The following is a 17,899-nucleotide window of genomic DNA, read 5'->3' on the forward strand; positions in this document are numbered from 1 at the left end:
GGTCAATTATTTGGTCACAAAACAAGTTCCTAGCACTCTAGATAAATACAAGCATGATAAACTCAGAAATGATACACGATTTTATGTGTGAAATGATCCATATTTGTGGAAGTATTGTCCTGACCAGATTATTCGTAGATGTGTGCATAATTCCGAGTTTAATGGGACCTTTTCCGCCCTCATATGGTTTTACTTATATTTTGCTAGCCGTTGATTATGTGTCGAAATGGGTGGAAGCCAAAGCCACCCATACTAACGATTCTAGAGTGGTGCCAAATTTTATCAAGGCTAACATCTTTTCCAGATTTGGCATGCCGAGGGTGTTCATAAGCGATGGAGGCTCCCACTTTTGCAATCACACCATTAAGGCGCTGTTTAAAAAGTACAATGTGAAGCATCGGGTTTCCACGCCATACCACCCTCAAACAAGTGGCCAAGCCGAAGTCTCGAATAGAGAAATCAAGAAAATTTTGGAGAAGACTGTTGGGCCAAACCGAAAAGATTGGAGCTTGCGTTTAGATGATGCACTGTGGGCATATCGCACTACCTACAAAACACCTCTAGGGATGTCTCCATTTCAACTAATCTACGGCAAGCCGTGTCACCTACCTGTGGAACTGGAGCACAAAGCGCACTGGGGTGTGAAAACATTCAATTTGGACTTAGATGCTGCTGCAATGAATAGGAAACTCCAACTGAATGAACTTAATGAGATACAGAATGAAGCCTATAAGAATGCACGAATTTACAAGGAGAAAACAAAGGCGTTTCATGACAAAATGATTCGGGGAAAAGCATTCTCAATTGGACAGAAAGTGCTACTATTCAATTCCGTCTACGATTGTTCCCTGGTAAGTTACGGTCTAAGTGGATTGGGCCATTTGTTGTCACTAATGTTTTTCCCCATGGTGCAGTCCAAGTTAAAAGCTTAAGAAACGGCGACAAATTCAAAGTGAATGGGCATCGCCTAAAGCAATACTATGAGAGTGATGTGGGGCAGATTGTGGAAGAAATCCCACTCAGTGCCGTGGGCCCTATCCAACCTTAGAAGGAAGTTTCGTTCGGCTGCAAGACGTTAAAGCAAGCGTTTCTTGGGAGGCAACCCATGTTTTGCGTTCCTAAAAACCTTCCCTTTTCTGTAATTTTATTTTGCCATGATTATCATTTTTATTTGTTGCTTGTTTAATTGTTTTTGGTGTGGGTTTATTTTTGAAACATTGACAGATATGCAAGGTATTTTACATTAAAATTCGTTGAAAATGAACATGAGGCAGAAAAATATAAGAATGAGCATTCACAAAGGCTGCTTAGGAGAAGTCTTAGTAGTCGACAAAGCATCAGCAGTCGGCAGAGCCATAAAAGGATGAGGTATCGGAGGTTGATCATTTGGAGCTTCACTACGTAGTACAGCCCCAGAAGACGAAGGCAAATGCTGTTGGAACAAACCCATAAACCTCTGATGATTAAGTAAAATCTGACCATCAGATTCCTGCATCTGGTCAATCTTCCTCTTTATGTTTGTAGCATAGTTATGTGCAAGCTTATGCAACTGTTTATTATCATACTTGAGCCCTCTAATCTCCTGTTTGAGACTCATCACTTTAGCCGCCAATGATTCAACTTGACGAGTTCGAGCAAATAGACGTTGGGCCATATTAGACACAGAACCCGCAAACTGCACACTGAGAGCCAGAGAATCCTTACAGCCAACTCATCAGACCGTTTGGAAAGTAGTCTGTTACCTTTGGGAGTGACAAGGTTCCGGGCCACCACCGCAGCGGTCATATCATTCTTCATCACCAAATCCCCAATGGTAAGAGGACCAGTAGGGGATATGAATAATGAGCACCATATGTTGTCTGGAGAAGGCATGGATGCCTCTTCACCAAGGTTCAAGTCAAAACGACGGTCGGAAGGGCCAGACATTTTCAAAGGTGTTGAAGAAAGAAGAGGTCAGACAAATCGAGATCTTAGAAGTGCAAGAAGGGAGTTTCTACAGGCAGAAATTCAAGTGTGCTTTGAAACGTACTGCGTGCCTCTATAAAAATCAGCACTCGATGGGATTTCAGAGATCGAAGAGGCGCTAGCTTTCTCAAAAGCTGGGCTTGCTCAGAAACCACGGGCCAATCTTCTTTTCCAGATTTGTGCACACTTGTCACATGCAACGTCTGCATTCGACGGAGCTCATAACTCGAAGAGGCGAGCTCAGAACTCGAAGAGGCAAGCTTAGAAATCAGAGAGGCATCTGTTTTTCCAGACTTGTCAGCATCTGTCACATGCACACTCAGCTTTGTGGAAATCACAGGCAGTTTGTCGAAGCACCGATTCCAGATATCAAAGAGGCACTTGCTTTTCCAGACGTGTAAGCACCTGTCACATGCACACTCAGCCTTGCGAAAATTATGGGCAATCTGTCGAAGATTTCGTGTGAAGTAGAAAGCACATGAAGTTTACTGTTAAATCATCCAACGGTTGTCGACAAGAGTGAAAGAATAGTACCGGTTATTAATTCCTATAAATGTCAACCTTCACCTTCCATTACAAGGCAGACATATGTAACCTTTCTTTATCTTCGAGAATGCCTTCCCAACGAAGCCTCTCGAGTTACTCAGTATTCTTTAGGGTACCTCTGCAAACAACTCATCCAAAGCAAAAGTATTTAATATCATGAAGGTTGAAAGCAAGAGTATCTCATATCATGCTTTCTCCCTGTCCTTCTTGAAGGAAATTTTGTGAAAAACATGTTCTTTTGAGCAACATCTATAGCATGCAATTAACAAATTAAAGGCGGAATCATGCTTGTATGCACTCAAAAACAAAACATTACCCATGAAATTCAAAGCCTAGTAGTTAGGTGAACCAAGACTCAACTCAAAACAAAGTGAGTTGAGAAATTTATACCTTTGTTGATTCCTCTTTGCATAAGCAAAGGATAATCACCCAAGAGATAGGGCCTTCATTCCTTGCTTCTTAGCTCCATGGATTTGGATGGAAGAATTGGTTTCTCCAAATTCTCAAAGTTGAGAACCTCTAAGTCTCCACACCAAGGAAGGATTGATGAAGAAATGAGTGACCTAGAGGAAGTAAGATTGCTAGCTATGTTCCTCTAGGGTGGCCGGCCTCTTAGAGAGCAAAGAGAGCTTTTGTTCTCATCTTTTCTCCCAAAAGAAATCATAATGAAGAAAAGGCTATAAAGTCATATTTATACCTACCTTCATTGGAGTGGCAAACTTGTAATAAGTCCAAAACCCACTCCATTATCAATATGGCCGGCCATAGGGTGTTATTGGGTTGTTTGGGCCTTTGTGAATATTTAGTCATTAAGTTGTCATACAACTTAAGTCAATGGGCTTGACGTTCGAAACCCATTGGGCCTTAAGGCCCAAAACTAACCCTAGGTCTTTTAACGAACTTTATTCGTTTGATTAATTAACACATTAATTAATCCTTGCCATAAATAATTAAACCATTTAATTATTCTTACTCATCTCCATTGTTTCTTCAATCTTTACCTTACACGGTGTATGATCCCTTAGGTTCCTTTTAGCAAGGCAATGGACGATTAGAACTCTTTCAAATCAATTGTGAATTGAAACTTACTTTCAATTCTCCCTTTAGTGATTATACACGTTTAGGGCTTCCACAAACCATGAGTGACACCTAGCAGTATGTCATGGTTACCCAAGCTAATCAGAAGAGGTGGAGAACCTATTCAGTTTAGGATTACAATGCAATACGGTCTTTCTCTAATACAATACTCTTGACCACATTGTTTGGATTGATAGTTTATTCATGTTTACTATCCAATGTGATTCATTTATTTATATGATTACCTTGAATGTGATTTGGAATGACTTCCTAAATCTCATTCATACTCTAGCCAGAGATTATTAATCATATCATAGAGTATTCTCCTTCAAACGGTTTGAAGGTTAGAGATCCCTTGTTGCGCATTCACTTGCCTCCATGGCTAAGTGGCTTAACCCCAACTATGTCGTGGACACCCTCTGATGGAGTGACTTTGACATAGTCAAAGATCAAGGACTTAACCACAAGACAACTATGATGCCTCAGGTCAAAGGACTACTTTGCATTATCCCAACCATGCGTTCTCATGTGACATGAGTATGAGAACTCCTCGTTGATTGTGTTCAGTGGACTCATTCGCTATTAAGCACCTACATGCTTGTCTTGGTGTTAATCACACCAATGACTCGAGACCAGTCACTTTCCATGAGAAAAGACACAGGACGTACTGATCTTAACGAACTGTCAATGCCCAATTAGCAATCTTATGATCAGGAACGTTTAGGATATGTATACGAAAGAGAATGGTCTCATAAATCTAACTTGTTTAAATTACATTCTCCTAATTACATATTCCTTGGACTTATCGTTTAAGCATATAACATTTATATGAGACGGCTTAAAACAAAAATTTTTGCCCTTGATATTAAACTAGATTAGTTTAACATGTGAAATGTCCGTAAAGTATCATCACATGATTGGTTTTAGGGCACATTTCCAACAATCTCCCCCTTGCACTAGAGCCAATCAGCTTGGTCATCAGTGATGATACCTCTTCTTTAGTCATTTCAAAAATGGCTAAGTAGTAGGCCTAGACAATGGATATCTATATGTTATCCATAGAAGCAACCTTGAGAATAACGACGTCACCATTATACATGATTCTCAATCATGTGGTTCAGTCTCTCATTTGAGTTCGGATCTTGATGAGACCTTGATTCCCTGGCTTGAGCTATCGCCTCATTAGTGTCGTAGTGTCGGTACACTAGAGACACTTTCTGGTTGGAACCGAATAGAGAGTTCATGAATGAACTTTCTCATCTAAACAACATTGTTGTAAGCTTCTATATGGCAATATATTTTGCATTCACAATGGAACACACTAAAGTCATTACTTTTAATGTTTCCATCCAAATATCTCTTCATTCATAATGAAGAAACATCCAATAATGGATTAGATTCATAATCTAATACATTTACGCTTCCATTACGTTATTATAATTCTTCCTCATTCTTTGAGGAATCTATCCTTTAGTATTTCTTAAATACTTAAGGACTCACTTGACATTTGCCATGGTTCTGATCCTGGGCTTGCACTGATATCATCTTATACCGTTCTAGGTACAAATCATATCAATGTTTACATACAATATGAAATACGTAAATCACTTTTCTGCGTATGCATAAAGGATTCTATTTACTCATTATTTCTTTGGGAGTCAAAGGGTATGTTCCCTTTGAGAAGAGCTACCTTCTAGTCTTACTAGAGTTGTTCTTCTGATTGAAGTTTATCATCATATGAGAAACTTCCTAGCATCTTTTGTCTATCATTAGGGGTTGATATAATCCAATTATATCCTAAAATCTATCATTGTAGATTTACATCCCATGTTTATAGACCATGTCTCCCATATACATTCTATCGTTATAGAATGTTTAAAGTCATAACTTTAACGAAGAAGTATTCTTTTTCATTTCCAAAATTAATATATCATATATTTGTATATATATATTCAAATTTAGGAACATGATTAACTCCCACTAATCTTTTGTAAACCTAGTAAACAAAGGATTCATTTACATCTTTATGAGAAATCAAACGATTTGATCTTTCTCTCATAAGACGTTTATAGCTCCCACTAGCTTGCTAAGATCCATGATGGATGGATCTCTACAACTTACATGTCTTGTGATTCATAGTTTTAGACATATATTATCAAGACTATCTTAATAATGGTTTCGGAAACCCATATTATGTCCAAACATTGAATCACCATTTAGTTGTAGCTAGCAATCTTCAAATTAATTGAAACCAAGACTACGTCAAAGATGGTTTCTTCCAAGTCAACCAATCTCTTTAATTGTAGTCACCTTAAGCTATCAATTAGCTATAAAGGTTTCATTATTTCGGGTCAAATGGTACTTTACCATTTCCTTGAGTATATGTCGTATATACACTTAATGTAGTCATAAGGATTTTCATTCTTATTTCTTTCGAATTAAGAGGTGTAACTCTATGACATAGTCATAAAGTTCAAACCATTCAACTGAGACAGTTTATAAATCCTTCTCGACTACCTTGGAGCTTGTGTCGTAGGAACTAGGTTGTTATATTTGTTGATTATCATCTTGTCTCTCAAAGAACCCATTCTTTGAGTTCTATCTCTCGTTCATTTGCGTTAGGCAAATCATATTGTAGGATTACAATGAACTACCCAACAAACAACATTTGTTAGTTGGTTTATAGAAGTGATATCCAAATGTTAATTTAAGGATACCCACAAGATAATTCTTTAAACAAATATTGCTTATTAGCACACAACCCCAAATCTTAACATGATTAAAATTAGTCTTTCTTTCCAACTATATCCTATGGAGTCATGAAAATTTTGGAAGATCTTCTAATTGACAATCATATTGTCTTAGAAATATATATCCTATATATGGGCAATTGATAACATCCAACGAACTAAATCTTATTTCGAGTTCGTTCTTCTCTTAATGGAGAAATCCATTATCATATGATGCTTCTTTCCTTGATATCTTTCAAGGAAACTGTTCTAAAGTGTTACCTTTCCTTGGATCAAATCTAAGGAGGTAAATACTTTAGACATCTTACTCATCAACTTACATTTCTTGAATTCTTTGAAACCTTTTGCAAAGTATTCGGACTTGTGTTTATTCAAAATAAATGATAGTCCAACCGAGAGTGATCTTCGGTGAATGTCATACAACATGAGGAGTATTATGTTGTGGACAAGTGCCACTAACATCTAAGTGAATTAACCTCAACAACTTTGTGATTCTTTCTTCCTTTCCAAAAGAATAAAGATTCGAACATTTCGCCTCTATACAATTTTAATAAGAAGGTATTGGATCCGGATCTAACGATCCAAAGCATCCATCTATGACCAACTCGTAATTTATGTTTTAGAGGTATCACAACTCAGTTGGGATTAGTCACTACCTTGCAACCTTTTGGGTTTTAAGCATCGTTATTTTCTAAACAGTTAACACTACCATATCATCTCTACTATAGAGACAATCAATTAGATTACAATAATCTAATCATTCATTAATAAAGAACAATGTTTTGTCAAACAAAACATTCATCCATCCCTTATAGTGACGGAATTAAGTTCCTTAAAATTGGAATGTAAAGACAATCTATGGTTTTTCCAATTTCTTTAGTAGTTCATATGAGGAAGTAAGTACCATCTGCTTTCGCAGAGATCTACATTTGATTCACGTTCCGAATGTGAAGTACTTTCTCTTCTCTCATTAATCTTCTACTTTTTATTAGCCACACTTTTACAACGATTGTAAAACATAGTTACTAATACGGAATCAAGTATTCAAGTAGAAGAACCAACTGTTTTGAACTTTTCAAGAACAATTTACAACACCTTCGAAAGGTGTGTTCTTGACACTTGCAAGACATTTCTTGCAAATACCCCTTCCAATGTCCATCCTTTCATAAAGAAAGTTTGTTCCTTTGGAGTTTATTTCGCTTTCTTCATTTGACTTCTCCTTTGACTACAATAGTCATGTTCCCTAAACTCCCACTATCTCTCTTGAAACTTATTTCAATTGTGTTATACACATCAAACGATTTGGAGAGTGTGTGGTTATTGTTCACTATATAGTTTACAATAAACTTAGTGAACCATTTGGATAGGGACACAAAGGTGAAGTCCTTGCCTAGTTTCCGTTTCTAGAAGTGGTTTAACACTTCAACACTCAATGATTCAAAATCATCATAAGTCCATGTTGATGGACTATTTTTGTCAACCAACCATTATGTTCTAAACATAATTACAAACTTTCAAGAGTTGTTCAAGGCAACTCTCATTTCTTCATACAACAATTTGTAAGTGAAGAATCATGGCACATAAAGTGTCCATGCCCTTGTGCTTTCTTCTCAAGTTCTTTGTTCATTTAACAAAGAAACAAGCACTAGTGTTTGCATTAGCTAAGGGTTGTTCAAAGCAACTCTTATTTCTTCATACAACGATTTGTAAGTGAAGAACTATGACATTAAAAGTGTTGTCCTCTTTATGATAGACTTATCTAACATGTTCTTCCAATGATACATTATTAATAGGAAGATTGTGAGGATTATACTACTTAGGTACATATACAATCCATTTAAGACAATCTTTGGGATTGTGGTACCAAGTCCAGAAACTAAAGCATTCGGCTTTTCTTTGTCAAGTTTTGGATAGCGTTTGCAAATATATTGGTAAACAAATACATAACGAATGTAAATTGATTGATTTTAAGCCATTTGATTCGGGTCTTTAAATCAAATAGCACCACCCACTATTTTTGGCAAATTCCATATCCCTCATCGGAATTCGAGAGTTTTGGAGGAAACTCTTAGTAGGGTATGGGAGACTCATCATTACCAAGCCCACCTCACAATGATATGATGTTGGCTAGCATGAATAATAATGAGAGAGTACACTTACTCATTTGCATCTCTTGCAATTACCCATCTTATTTGGCCTCTAGAGAATGAAGCCTCACAATGATATGATGTTGGCTCCATTGCACTTAGTTAAGTCATTCCCACCAGGCAAGTTCGAGTAGGGGTTCAAGAACAACCTCAAAATGATATGATGTTGGCTATTCTTGTTGCCTACCTTCACAACATCATGTATGCATATAGAACTCCTCCTGAGTGTAAGCATGCACTTTGTACTCCCCCATGATAGGGTGAAGTCAGTGTACGAGTCACAAAAGAGTGTTCAAAGCACTCTCACACTTATCAACTTAATAATGGTTTGGTTGAGGATTTTAGGTCTCATCACATATAAACATACATTTTAATCTTATTAAAACAATTTGGTCCTATTACAACTATTGGTCCATGTGATTGATTTAGTAGTATATAATACTCCCACTAAGCTTGTAAAACGGTTTTTAAAGCAAGAGTATATGGTACTACTAACATAAGGTTTGCATTCATTGATGGACTATATAGTTGCCTTAGGGCCTTAGGATGGCTATGAACCTTTGATTAGATCCAACACGAGCCTAGTGTTGAATCTCAGTCTAGGGATGGTGATTGATTTTAGTTACGCGTTTAATCATATTAAGGCGTGTTTTTCCTATTGGGTGTTGGACCCAACTACTCCAATTTCATGCATATCAAATAAAACAAGAAAAGGAGTACTTTAAAGTAAAGAAGAGCTTATGCTCTTTTACAACATTTGATCAAAACAAATTACTTTAAAGTAAGGAAGAGCTTATGCTCTTTTACAAGATTTGATCATATCAAATTACAACCAAAATCTAATCTACTCATTCCCATGGTTCAAATAAATTTAAGACGGCCTTTCACATAGCTCAATTATCGTAGGCTTAGGTTCATAATCACCTTTTCTTTAATTAATTAACGCTTTAACTAATTAAACTTGAATGCAACATTGTCATTTGGTTTTTGTATCCATAGAATTGATTTAAATGGAGCTAAATGAAATGAAAATCCAATTCTCATTTAAAGAGACAAAACCATTTTGTTCTCAACCTAATTTGGGCCAAAATGCAATAACCTCAACTTTTGGGCTATGTTGCAAAACATAAACTTTTGAGGTCACTTTGTAAAAACACAAAAGTCCACTACTTCATGTAATTACAACTAGAACCCAAAAATTCAACAAATTCAAAAACTTCATTAAAGGAACAAAACAATTTGTCCTTTAGTGATTTTGGGCCTTTACGTAAGAAACGAAAATTTTTTGGTCAAACTACAAATACACAAAAGTATCAAAACTTTATGTAATTGCATAAAAGCCCCAAAACTACCCTACTTGTAGGGTGGCCGGTTTTGGTGAGAGTGAAGCCACAAAAATTTTGAAATTTTTTTCAACAAAGTCATAAAGCCATGCAAGTGGAAATTGGTTGGTGGGAAACATGTGTGTAAGAAAAAAAATCAATTATGTACATAAATTCAAACACTCTATCAACATTTCAATCACCTTTTCAAATAAATGTCTTGTTGTTAGATAATTCACACCAACCAACACAAAACAAAGACTTTATGAAATTAACTAAAACTTTGAATCAAAACAACAAACTTTTTGTTCTTGGTAAGAACCTCAAGAACAATGAAGAACATTCATGAAAAACCCATAAGAGCTCCATGAACATTTTCAATCAATAAAACTCAAATTTTCACTACTCAAAATGGGGTTAACATCCTAGGGTACTTAGGGGTTCCAAAAGTCACCTTAAAACACTTTTAACAAGACAAACAAGAACCCAAAAATCCACCCTTTTGGATTTGGCCGAATTTCCCAAAAACATGGCACCAAATTTTAGCTCCAAAATTCATGCTCATATGAACTACATCGTACAACATTTGAGATGGCAAATTTTCTAACAAAATTTACATTCAAAGAAGCAAGAATAAAGCTTGTAACAATTACAACATTCAAATCAAAGACTATGAACTACAAAACCCAAAAGGATTCACCAACTACTAGACCTAGGCTCTGATACCACTTGAAGGAAATTTTGTGAAAAACATGTTCTTTTGAGCAACATCTATAGCATGCAATTAACAAATTAAAGGCAGACTCATGCTTGTATGCACTCAAAAACAAAACATTACCCATGAAATTCAAAGCCTAGTAGTTAGGTGAACCAAGACTCAACTCAAAACAAAGTGAGTTGAGAAATTTATACCTTTGTTGATGCCTCTCTGCATAAGCAAAGGATAATCACCCAAGAGATAGGGCCTTCATTCCTTTCTTCTTAGCTCCATGGATTTGGATGGAAGAATTGGTTTCTCCAAGTTCTCAAAGTTGAGAATCTCTAAATCTCCACACCAAGGAATGATTGATGAAGAAATGAGTGACCTAGAGGAAGTAAGATTGCTAGCTATGTTCCTCTAGGGTGGCCGGCCTCTTAGAGAGCAAAGAGAGCTTTTGTTCTCATCTTTTCTTCCAAAAGAAACCCTAATAAAGAAAAGGCTATAAAGTCATATTTATACCTACCTTCATTGGAGTGGCAAACTTGTAATAAGTCCAAAACCCACTCCATTATCAATATGGCCGGCCATAGGGTGTTATTGCGTTGTTTGGGCTTTTGTGAATATTTAGTCATTAAGTTGTCATACAACTTAAGTCAATGGGCTTGACGTTCGAAGCCCATTGGGCCTTAAGGCCCAAAACTAACCCTAAGTCTTTTAACGAACTTTATTCGTTTGATTAATTAACACATTAATTAATCATTGCCATAAATAATTAAACCATTTAATTATTCTTACTCATCTCCATTGTTTCTTCAATCTTTACCTTACACGGTGTACGATCCATTAGGTTCCTTTTAGCGAGGCAGTGGGCGATTAGAACTCTTTCAAATCAATTGTGAATTGAAACTTACTTTCAATTCTCCCTTTAGTGATTATACACGTTTAGGGCTTCCACAAACCATGAGTGACACCTAGCAGTATGTCATGGTTACCCAAGCTAATCAAAAGAGGTGGAGAACCTATTCAGTTTAGGATTACAATGCAATACGGTCTTTCTCTAATACAATACTCTTGACCACATTGTTTGGATTGATAGTTTATTCATGTCTACTATCCAATGTGATTCATTTACTTATATGATTACCTTGAATGTGATTTGGAATGACTTCCTAAATCTCATTCATACTCTGGCCAGAGATTCTTAATCATATCATAGAGTATTCTCCTTCAAACGGTTTGAAGGTTAGAGATCCCTTGTTGCGCATTCACTTGCCTCCATGGCTAAGTGGCTTAACCCCAACTATGCCATGGACACCCTCTGATGGAGTGACTTTGACATAGTCAAAGATCAAGGACTTAACCACAAGACAACTATGATGCCTCAGGTCAAAGAACTACTTTGCATTATCCCAACCATGAGTTCTCATGTGACATGAGTATGAGAACTCCTCGTTGATCGTGTTCAGTGGACTCATTCGCTATTGAGCACCTACATGCTTGTCTTGGTGTCAATCACACCAATGACTCGAGACCAGTCACTCTCCATGAGAAAAGACACAGCACGTACTGATCTTAACGAACTGTCAATGCCCAATTGGCAATCTTATGATCAGGAACGTTTAGGATATGTATATGAAAGAGAATGGTCTCATAAATCTAACTTGTTTAAATTACATTCTCCTAATTACATATTCCTTGGACTTATTGTTTAAGCATATAACATTTATATGAGACGGCTTAAACAATAATCTTTGCCCTTGATATTAAACTAGATTAGTTTAACATGTGAAATGTCCGTAAAGTATCATCACATGATTGGTTTTAGGGCACATTTCCAACACTTCTCCTTGTCGTTGTTTTCATCTGCGGGACAATGAGAAAGAGAGCAATCAGCCAACACTTGGTATCAATCTTCCGATCTGGAACCGACTGCCTGGAACCTCTTCCTGATTGCTTACCTAGCCTTGCTCTCAACTACTCATCTTCAACATCTTATGCTTCATCTTCGTCTACCACATCTACCTAGGGAACGGATAAGGGAAGTGAAAATGATACCTCGAAGCATGTGGAGACAATGTGCTAATTCATCCTCAGCTAGGGACAAGGAGAAAGAAAGCAAATGGTGGGCACTTGGAAAGATTGAAAAAAGAAACAGACCATCACCTCTACCTCGTGCCTGCCTGCTGTGCAGAAGAAACAAGCAGAGAAGAATGCAGACTGCACAATCAAATCAACCCAGCAGAATGAGTCTGATTTGAAACCAAGAAACTCTAATATTCCTCACTTAGAATTCCAAACCAGTTCGAGATCAAAGCTGTGGAAAGTCAACAAGATCATCTATCTCCAAAACCATATTTGCGTTCTTAAACTCTACTGTGTCTAGTTTTTACTTTTCCATACTTGTCATGTTTATTCGTTGTTTGTTTGTTTGCTTGTTTTTGTGTGAGTTTATGCTTGAAACATTGAGGACAATGTTTGATTTAAGTGTGGGGGGGGTAACCAAGTTGTTTTGCATGAAATTCGTAGGAGTTTATCACCCATTACTTCTAGTGTTGTTCCTTGTTGTTTTTAAGTGTTTTTAAGCTGTTTTGGAGTGTTTTAGTGTGTTTTGACATAAAAATCCGAAAATCTCTTAGAAATTTGAAAATTTGTTTGAAAAACCCAAAAAGAGTTGTTTTTGTGTGTTTATTTGTGTCTTGGGGTACCTTCCAACACAATGATGAGGGTTTGATTTTTAATTACATGACTGTTAAAGAAAGTTATAAACATGGATGAAAATTGATTTACTCTTTGGTGTATGCTTGGTTGTGGTTATAATTTATGAATTCACATGCAATCATAAAGGAAAAATCAATTTTTGTAACATGCTTGAAGGAAGGAACTCAAATGAACGCTACAACCTTGTGAGACTTGAGCCTAAACGTTTATTTGGAGAGTTAATAATCTGTGCATCATTGTTTTCTAAAGTCATTGCATGATCTCATTATTCTTTGCTTGGTTGCTACTTAGAAGGCGTTTCATCATTTAGTTCCAAATGCTATAACTCATGCCTATTTCATTCAAAGCATGCTATTGATTTGCATAACACATATTCAAGATGAAGTTGTGTAGTGACCACCAAAGTCAAATTGCCGTGCCCCTATTTCATTATGTGTTTAAGTTTAACCCCGTTGAGCCTTGTTAAGCCTATGTTCTTTGTTAATCCACACTATCCTTACCTAGCCTAGTTTTAGGACCATCCATACCCTTGTTCTTGAAGCATCGTAAAGCATGACTCTCCTTTTTTATCAATGTATTGCAGAAAGCAAGTGTGGGGGAAGTGATTCTTGTGTCTGTGTGTGTGTGTGTGATAGGAGCATATTTATGCGACTTAATTGGCTTGTTCTTGTGCGTTTACGTTGTGTTTCTTTAGTTATTTTAGTGTTTAAAGCCATTTTCTTTTGTTTGTAGGTCTTAATAACAACCTTGGCAAGAAAAGTGCATTTTGGTGCATGTTGGATCAATATTGGGCTCAAATGGATTGCATGCATGAGGATGGACGTTTTGGGCATATGTGTGTGCAAGTGTGTGTGTGTAATTGCAAGGATAAATAATGACAACTCATACACATGCAAAGAAGCCCACATGCAAAGTGAAAGACTCTAAGTACAAAGTATGCAAGAAGATGCATTTTGGAGGCCTTTGGAGCATGTTTCGGGCTTGGAATGGATAGCAAATGCATGGGCCAAGTGGATGGACGAATTTGAGAACTAAAGAGGCCAAGAATATGAAGAATTATGGTCCAAAAGATGAAGAAAACAGCCCAAAAATCTGTCACCCCAACTTGCATTCCTTGCCATGCAAACCACATAGAATTCCCTTTGGATTCCATGCCATGCTTGATCACTCTTGTCCCCTACATAATTTCTGATTTCATGCTTTAATTCATTTAATTATTTCACTCAATTGCTTGATACCTCTTGTTCCCTTCACCCATTAGATTTTAGACAACCTTTACATCCATTACATGCACCAATTGATGCTCCATCATTCACATTTGGAATCCAATGCCATGTGCAACACATGTTGTTGCACCTTTGACCCATTTGTTGACACATTTCACCTCCCTTTCCATCTCTATGCAATGTACACAATCATTCATGCTCCCTAGCTACAACACCACTCCATTTTACCCTTCACACTTTGCATCATTACTTCATTTTCACCCTTGGACCATTGCACACCACACACACAAATTGCCATGCATTTCATCCTTAACCTAACCTTATTTTCTAAGGTTTTTGGGGCCTATAAATACATGTTTACACCCCTTGGCCAAAGAACAATCCCCCATATTCATCATTTTATCACAGAAATTCGTCCATACACACCCTAGGAAGCAAAACACCCCAAAAACACCATTCTAGTGCCTAGAAAACATAACAACCACTCCACCTTCTTCCACCCTCTTTGCCTAGTTTTCCACCACCTTCCAACCATCAAACACTCTTCCACACTCACCCTAAACCCCTCCATATCATTCCCCATCCATTCTACACCATAAATCCACCCAAAAATCTGTCCACAAGCTTCATGCCGCAACAAGGAGGAAGGGAGATCCATTGATGCACTTGCTTTCCAAGTTGGAGCATTTTAGGTGTTTTCTTTCCTTTGATTTTAATGTCTAATTTTATGTATCTTTGTATTGCAAGAATGAGGAACTAAACCCCCTTAGTTGGGGGGTGATTTGAAACCATGTACATGCTTGCAATATGATTTGATTACATTCAGTTGTTATTTCATAAGTTGCGGATTCAATTCGTTCATCTACTTGATTGATAACTTATTTGTGTATGTTGATTGAGAGTGCACGCTTAGTTTTCATGCATGAATATGATGCTAGATTATGAGGGAGTTTCACCTAATAGTTACAATCTTATAATCACAAGTAGTGAAGGTCGCTTGAAAACGATCGCGTTGAATGAATTCTTGGCACTAGTTTCATGCTCATCATAGTAACGAATGCCTCGTCAACACTTATAGTTCTCATTGTGCTTCATGATTCTTGATTGTATCTTTATTGTGCTCATCACGTAAGGAACCTTTGAGGAATGCTTTGAATTGTTGTATGCGCTTTTCCATCCAATTCATTAACTTAAGGAGAACTTGAAGGTTAATTTAAGCGTATCTAATTAACTTGGGGTGTTGAGTTTCATAATTTATTGAAAGAACAACTGAAAATCATTTTGTTTGCAAGTGTGTCATGTGTGGAGAAGAACCTCCTAACTAGCCTTTTATCCATCCTTTTCATCCAAAAACGTTTTACAATCTGTTTTGTTTTAAAGTTTCTGTTTTGTTTTCAATTTTCGTCCAAAACAAATCCCCCTTTATTTTGAAGTCTTAGATTAGTTAGAAAGTGTTTTGATTTGTGTTTCTAAGTGTTTTTATTCAAGTTTTTATCCAACTTCGTCCAAGTTCTTGTTAGGTTCTCAAAACTGCCCAGAAAGTGGTTTTTAGGTAGTTTTGAGTCATTAGGTTGCTGTTTTGAGTTTTATGTTTGTTTAAGTATTTTAAAGTATAGTTTTGCATTCTTTGAGTCTAGTTTAGTGTTTTAAATTTTATTTTTATGTTTTTAAGTCAGTTTTCAAGTGTTTAGCAATCCCTCCTAATCCCCGGCCTAGAACGATCCCTACTTACATACTTTACTACATTTGATAAAAAGAGGGTTTAATTTGTGTGCTTATATATTTCGCATCAGTGTGTGTGTGCCAAAGTCCTTAATAAGGCACGGGTAGAAAAGAAAAAAAAAAGTGAAAAGAAAAAAGTTTGTTAAAAAGGGTCCGTCCAAAACATTGAATTCGGCCCTAAGTGTTGCATGAATCTTCCCTTTGTATTTAAAAGTTGATTCTGCATTCTAAAGTGAATTCCAAGTGTCTACTTCATTGCTTTACTTGCTATCTCTTTAAGAACGTTTGTTATTCCTATCCTTTCTTTATTAGCCATTACCCCCAAGCCCTGTTACAACCCTTGACTTCAATCTTGAGTGTTGTGTGCTTCAATTTGTGGAGTTCGAAATTGGTATGAGGATATGGTGTTACTAGTTCTCGCATCTAAGTAGTAGCATTCCATTCATGAGATCATATCTAAACATGCTTAATAACTCCAGAAAATTGCTTTCTTTGTTATAACATATGTGAGTCCTAGTCTTTCGTGTTTACATCAATCTTTTCACATATACTAGTGTAGGGTGTGTAGTCAGAAAATGTGTGTGAAAATAGAAAGTAGCTTGTAAGGAATTGAGAAAATTCTCTAAGGCATGTTACTACATTCAAAACATTGTTTTAATTGGTTAATTGTGAACTAGTAAGTGGTGACTATGATTAAGTATGTGCTCAAGTGTAAAGATGACCAAAATCTGTGGTAATGATGATTTTTAACATGTCATGTTTCATTAAAATTCCCTAAGGCAAATGTTGAAAGATCTAGGTTGTGTTTTGTTTGTTTCATTTGTTTTGTTTTGCTTGAGGACTAGCAAAAGCTAAGTGTGGGGGAATTTGATAGGAGCATATTTATGCGACTGATTTAGCTTGTTCTCATGCATTTATGTTGTTATTTCTTAGTTAATTATGTATTTTAAGCTATTTTCGTGTGTTTGTAGGTCCATAGGCCTTATAAAGCAATAAGATGCATTTTTGAGCAGTTTTGGGCTTGGAATGAATAGCACATGCATGCAGCAAGGTGGATGGATGAAATTGAAGACTAAAGAGGCTAGGAATATGTTAAAGAGAAAGAAGAATTAATGTAAAAAGGACAAAGAGCTTAGCCATAAAGGGGTGTCACTCCACCATTCACCTTTCCACCATTGCCCTGCACCACCATTGCATTCCCTTTGGATTCCTATGCCGTGCATCATCATCCATGTTCCCTCCATTGACTTATTTTTTGCATCATTCCACTTCCTTTCCTTTGCCTACCATGTGCACAATATCCTTTCACCTCCTTGCCCTCATTGATTCACCACTTACTCACATTTCCACCCATGCCATGCATAACCACCCTTATCCCCTTCATTATTTCAGATTTAATGCATCATTACATTGAATCATTGCACTCAATTACTACACCATTCGTTGTTCCCTCCATCATTTCAGATTTCATGCATCATTACATTGAATCATTGCACTCAATTGCTACACCATTCCTAGTTCCCTCTATCATTTCAGATTCATGCATCATTACATTGACTCATTGCACTTAATTGCTACACCATTCCTTGTTCCCTCCATCATTTCAGATTTCATGCATCATTGCACTCAATTGCTACACCACTCCATGTTCCCCTCCATTGCCATGCACTTCCTCTATAAAAAGAAGTGTGTGTAACATCAATTTCGTTTACTTTTTGCTTGATCA

At 36.8% G+C, this 17,899-nt stretch overlaps 1 pseudogene; it reads left to right on the forward strand.

The window, feature by feature from the left end:
* Window positions 1–17,899, forward strand: part of LOC126603397 (probable L-ascorbate peroxidase 6, chloroplastic/mitochondrial) — a 75,188-nt pseudogene that overhangs the window by 45,093 nt on the left and 12,196 nt on the right.

The sequence above is a fragment of the Malus sylvestris genome, chromosome 15, assembly GCF_916048215.2.
Source record: "Malus sylvestris chromosome 15, drMalSylv7.2, whole genome shotgun sequence".
Taxonomy (NCBI): Eukaryota; Viridiplantae; Streptophyta; class Magnoliopsida; order Rosales; family Rosaceae; genus Malus; species Malus sylvestris.